We start from the raw sequence: 6,767 nt of genomic DNA, 5'->3' as shown, positions 1-6,767 counted from the left end.
AACAGAGGTTGTACAATGTAAAAGGAAATAATGTACTAATAAAAAAAAAAAACTTTCTGTAACTTTTTTTTAAACATTACTTAATTATATTTGCCTTTAATAAACAATTACGGAATAAATTATGGGGGTGCAAAACAGCCAACCAGCACATAGGTAGCATATACACAGCATATTCAGTTGAATGCCAAAACATAGCTTATAAGAGTCATTTTTGAGTTTGGGACCTGAAAATTAAACCTTGTAAAAGTAACATGAAAAATAAAAGCATGTTTTGTGTTATTGTGATTCACACTATTTATATTGGTAAACAATGAATGGGTTAACCCCTAGACGACCCTGGAAGTAAAATTACACCATGGACGTCTGTCACCAGACGACCCTGGATGTAACTGTACGTCCTGGGTTTTTCTCCTGCTATGAAGTGCGCTCCAGAGTGGAGCGCGCTTCATAGGAGGTGGGGGTCAGCTGCAGTGATCAGCCGGCACCTAACCGCTAATGACAGGCTGCAGCGATCGTGCTGCAGCGTGTCATTAACTATATTGGTAAAGAATGAATGGGTTAACCCCTAGACAACCCTGGACAGAGGTCTCTTACCTTCCTCTGTGCGGTCCGATCAGCGATCTGCTCACTGAGCCTGCACAGGCAGGCTCAATGAGAAGATCGCCTATCACACTGATCAATGCTATGCCTATGGCATAGCAGTGATCAGTTTGAATAAACACACTAATGGATGTAAAAGTCCCCCAAATGGACTTCGAATGTGTGTAAAAAAAAAAAAAAATAAAACACCAATACATTACCCCAAAGCCCCTCCCCCAATTAAAGTTGAAATCACCCCTCTTTCCCATTATATAAATAAAACATATAAAAAACCTGCATATGGTTGTGTTTGGGCTGACCTATAGAATAGTGGTATCACATCGTTTTTACCATATAGTGCATTACGTAGACACAGGAACCCCCCAAACGTTACCCTATTGCATTCTTTTTTACGATTTCACCAATTTATATCTTTATAAATAATAATTTTTGGGTTCCATCATACATGTTATGGTAAAATGAAAGATGACATTACAAAGAACAACAACTCCTGTAAAAAACAATCCCTTACATGTCTGGTAGATAGAAAACTGAAAGTGCTAGAGCTCTTAGAAGGGGAGGAGGGAAAAATGAAAACACTAAGATCAAAATTTGCGCGGTCCACTGGGTCACTTTGGGCCTGGTCCTCAAAGGGTTATTTATTGTTATAACAAGACAAACTAATTAAACTTTACAAAACCAAGAAGATTAACTTGTCTTTCTTTTCCAACATTTGAGGATAGTATCTGAAAGGACTTCTTAGCTGTCTTGTATTAAGAAGTCTCAAAGGATACAAGAGTGTCACATGTTTACCTGACCTGGATCCAGCGTCACCTCCTGTGGCCTCTGGACCGCCGGCCTGTTCTTTCAGGGTCCCCCGACTTTTACCCTGACTACCCTTGTTTTCTGTCTCCCCTGACTTTTGGCTATCATGATCCGACTATTCTGTTGTTTCGGATTCGGTAACTCTGCTGCCCCTTTTTGTGACCTCCTAGGTGACTGCAGGCAACTGGAAAACAGTCTTTGATTTATAGTACGTGCAAAACACAACTCTGACTAGACAAACAAACAGTAAAGGGAAAGTGAGCAAGACATTGCACTAGAAATGCATACAAAGTTCTAATAAAAAAAGAGCTACATTCGACACCAGGGATTCTAAGGAGGTAAGTGAAGGGGACCCAATGTACCTTTTATTTCCTCTGTAAGATGCTATGTAAAGCACTTAAATTGTTTAACCACTGTCTGTCTCTCCTCTTGTGACAAAGAACAGTGCTCCCTCATATTGAGGGCTATTAGCTTTTTCAATTGCATAATTTGTTTGAGCATGTCAGTAACTTCTAAGGTGCTAGATCAGAGTTGTAACTAGGCTCTCCTGCACCCAGGGCAAAGACTTAATTTGGTGCCCCCCCTTGTGTGCGCACTAAGCACAGGGGGGCCATGTTGTCCCTATATATACGGTATATATGTATATATATATTTTTTTTATTAAGTTATATTATAAAGTAATATAATTTCACAAATGCAGTGTATTTGAAACACAATAACAAGCTTCTCTGGAGTAACCCTTTAACATCTGGTCCCCATAGCAACAGCTATGGGTGATACAGCTATTGAGGATATGGAGAGCTTACATGCCAAGTAGGGTTTATGCAGGCCGATGAGGTCAGTCAATGTAAGCAGGCGGATGGGCAAGGGGATCCAGGAACAAGAGAAGAATGACGGCGCTTCACGGCTTCAGGTTTGATGAAGTAAAACGATGAATTTTAATGGTCTCATAAACAACGCGTTTCGAGGCATAAATTGCCCCTTTGTCAAGTAGGATGTCTCTCCTACTTGACAAAGGGGCAATTTATGCCTCGAAACGCGTTGTTTATGAGACCATTAAAATTCATCGTTTTACTTCATCAAACCTGAAGCCGTGAAGCGCCGTCATTCTGGCTCCTGAGGTCCACGCCTACCCCGAGGATCCGACACTTCATCTACCATTCTCCATTCCCTGATCTCCTGGCTTGGGATCTCGGCATCTACCCTTGGAGCCTGGCTGCTACGGCTACTACCTCTCTCTTCACTGATACAGGTGTTGTGTTCTTAGCACAACACCATCAGGTGAGCAGTTTTATTATCAGCTTGTTCGACCTACAATCTGTTGTTTACGTTATCACCCTATGGCGCCCTTTCCACTTTTTTAGCCCTACTCAGGAACAAGAGAAGGAGACTGCGAACAGGCTGTACAGCAGTGAGAACTGAACTGGTGTGACCCCATAACCTCCTCACTTCAGGTCATGCACCACTACTATCTCGGACATAGGGGAGGACCTAAGGAAAGAAGTCTGAAGTGCCTGAAGGGTGGAGCCAGACTATTTCCATTCCTGGACTGACTAACTTGATCCCTGCCACTTCTCCCAGAATGCCGGGAGTGGAGCAGCATTGAAAAGCAGATGAGCATGATGAGCGGAGCATTGATCCCACAAAGTGCTTCGCTTTGTTTAGATGAGCAATTTGCTCATCTCTACTGGCAGTCCTAGTGTGGTGTTCACTATATAGGATAAACTAGAAAATGTACCCGGCGCTGCCCGGGTATAAAGTGTCAGTGTGTTAATTAGATTTGTTCTAAGGAGTTGGTGGAGGTCCTGTATACCTTAAGTGTATAGTTTGGGGTCCTATATACCTGTAGTATATAGCTGGTGGAGTTCCTGTATACCTGTAGTATATTTGGGGTCCTGTATACTTGTAGTATAGAGTTGGTGAAGGTGCTGTATACCTGTATTATAGAGTTGGTGTAGGTCCTGTATACCTGTAGTGTATGGTTTTGAGGTCCTGTATACCTGTAGTGTATAGTTTGGGGTCCTATATACCTGTAGTATAAAGTTGGTGGAGTTCCTGTATACCTGTAGTGTATAGTTTTGGGGTCCTGTATACCTGTAGTGTATAGTTTGGGGTCCTGTATACCTGTAGTATATAGTTGGTGGAGGTCCTGTATACCTGAAGTATATAGTTGGTGGAGGTCCTGTATACCTGTAGTATATAGTTTTGGGGTCCTGTACACCTGTAGTGTAAAGTTTGGGGTCCTGTATACCTGTAGTATATAGTTTTGTGGAGGTCCTGTATACCTGTAGTATATAGTTTTGGGGTCCTGTATACCTGTAGTGTATAGTTTTGGGGTCCTGTATACCTGTAGTGTCCTGTATACCTGCAGGGTTGTATTTACCCGTATGGCAGTGTTATTCAGTCACAGTGTGTCGGTATTGGTCATGTCTGGTATGGGGGTGTTATCCAGTCACAGTATGGTGATATTGGTCAAGTCTGGTATAGCGGTGTTATCCAGTCACAGTATGGCGGTATTGGTCAGGTCTGATATGATGGTGTTATCCAGTCACAGTATGGTGGTATTGGTCAGGACTGGTGTGGCGGTGTTACCCAGTCACAGTTTGCCGGTATTGGTCAGGTCTGGTATGGCAGTGTTATCCAGTCACAGTATGGCGGTATTGGTCAGGTCTGGTATGACAGTGTTATCCAGCACAGTATGGCGGTATTGGTCAGGTCTGGTATGGCAGTGTTATCCAGTCACAGTATGGCGGTATTGGTCAGGTCTGGTATGACAGTGTTATCCAGCACAGTATAGCGGTATTGGTCAGGTCTGGTGTGGTGGTGTTATCCATTCACAGTATGGCGGTATTGGTCAGGTCTTATATGACAGTGTTATCCAGTCACAGTATGGCGGTATTGGTCAGGTCTGGTATGACAGTGTTATCCAGTCACAGTATGGCGGTATTGGTCAGGTCTGGTGTGGCAGTGTTATCCAGTCACAGTATGGCGGTATTGGTCAGGTCTGGTGTGGCAGTGTTATCCAGTCACAGTATGGCGGTATTGGTCAGGTCTGGTGTGGCGGTGTTACCCAGTCACAGTATGGCGGTATTGGTCAGGTCTGGTATGGAGGTGTTATCCAGTCACAGTATGGCGGCATTGGTCAGGTCTGGTATGGAGGTGTTATCCAGTCACAGTATGGCGGTATTGGTCAGGTCTGGCAGTGTTATCCAGTCACAGTATGGCGGTATTGGTCAGGTTTGGTATGACAGTGTTATCCAGCACAGTATGGCGGTATTGGTCAGGTCTGGTGTAGCAGTGTTACCCAATCACAGTTTGGTATACCTGTTGTGCCCTGTATATACATGTACTGTATGGATGGAGCAGGGGGTCTACCAGTTATTACTGTGGATGTTGTGAGGCAGCTTCCCTAGCAACCATTGCTCCCTGTCAAAATGAAAGCAGTAATCCTATTGGTTGCTAAGGCTCCAACTGCCGTGTCTGCTGCAGCTAATTATATCACCTGTGTTTGCAGTGAGGAGATTTTACCATTCATCTCTATGGGGCGCCTCTCTTTCCCCTCCCCCTCCCCTCCTGTACATCTGGGGGGGACGGGACCTTCGCAATAACCTTCCCGGGCACCCAATGTATCTGTGTGCCAAATTTGGGGTCAAACGCTTCAGGCGTTTGGAAGTCTATAGAGGACAGACAGACAGACAGACAGAAGGACAGACAGACTTTGATTTTTATGATATAGATAATATCATATTTACTGTGTACCTGCAATGTTTTTGTGAAGAATGATTATCAGGCAGCAATTGGATAAAATTATCATTTTCTAAAGTACTTCCATTTTTCCATTTAAAATTTGTTGCCTAAGTAAGTTAACGGAGGTGCCGTCGTCTCAGCTCCCTGCTGTCTGGACCTGTGAATTAGGAGGCAAAGTTTTTTTGATCTATCTCCAGTGTAACACCCAGTGTAATGTGATTCTATAGTGCCATCTCCTAATGGACAGGTACGCTCATCAGTAAAGACAACAGCAGTAATACCTCCAGTAAGGTATTCCGTCACCAAATTCAAAACAGAAATAATTTAGAAAAATGAATCTTGCATCCAGTGCTGTCTGATGGTCACTGTTTATACAGATACAGGTGCATTATAGATCTGCTTAGGGAACCTTGGCTCTCCAGCTAAAGCTTTGGCTGTTCGGGCATGATGGCAGTTATAGTTCTGCAACAGCTAGAGAGCCAAGGTTCCCTACCCCTGCAGCTAGTAGGTAAGGTTTATATAAATATGATATATATTTGGAGAGGGCAGTCATTAGGGGTTAAGTATAGAATAATTTATAACCAGACCAGACCCCTAAATAGACACTGGACTTGTGTGTCTCCCCCCATCCCACACTGGTGTCACCCTGTACCCCGCTAACCCCTTCCCAACTGGGCACCTTTAACCCCCCTCCCCAGACTGGGCACCCTTCACCCCCCCTCCCCAGATTAGGGCCCTTCACCCATTCCTCCATAGACTGGTCACTATTCACCCCCCACCCTAGACTAGGCACCCTTCACCCCTCCCCCCAGACTGGGCACCCTTCACCCCCTTCCCCAGATTGGGCACCCTTCACCCTCCTCCCCAGACTGGACACCCTTCACCCTTTTCACCAGACTGTTTCTTCCTCATCCATAGTGCACAGGACCTATGGTAAAGGAGTGTATAGGACCTGCGGTGACATCATAGTCACATGTCAAGGTCCTTCACCATCTACAGTATTGTACTGTCTCCTTGCTTCTATTTAGCCCTGATTTGAGCAAAATCGTGGTAAAAAACGCAGCTGCCCCCGCCCCCTTGCTACGCCCCTGTGCTAGATAACACTGGTTTTAGTCTGTTACAGAGCATTCATCTAACCACTGTCAGTAATATGATATGTATAGAGGATATGTATACCTATAGAGTCTTGTGAGGACGATGACGAGACACAAGACTGTATCAGTTTTTTTTGTATCAGTGTTTATAATTCTAAGCAGCTTAAGCAGCTAAGTGTGGGAGTCATTTAGGGACATGACATATTTTTAATTTTTTCACAATAGAACCCTATAATATTGGCTCATGTCCTATGGAATCTGTCACAGGTATCCATTTAACATATGATTAAATGGGGGCCATAATCGTGAACAGAGCATTAGAAGGCAGGTCCTGTCTCCAGTAATAAGCAATAAAGCCCATTTAAAGCCCAGTGCTATAACCAAGGGATAACTGGACAAAGGTATTCTGATTTATGTCTTGGTGTACATAATAAATAAATCCACGACCTAAATTTTCTTTATTCAGGTATAATGGTCATGGATACAGGCTACAGCTATAGCTTTTTTGCCCTTATACACAGT

This window comes from Dendropsophus ebraccatus, chromosome 6 (assembly GCF_027789765.1).
Source record: "Dendropsophus ebraccatus isolate aDenEbr1 chromosome 6, aDenEbr1.pat, whole genome shotgun sequence".
NCBI lineage: Eukaryota > Metazoa > Chordata > Amphibia > Anura > Hylidae > Dendropsophus > Dendropsophus ebraccatus.
Note: the sequence above shows the minus strand (reverse complement) of the source record.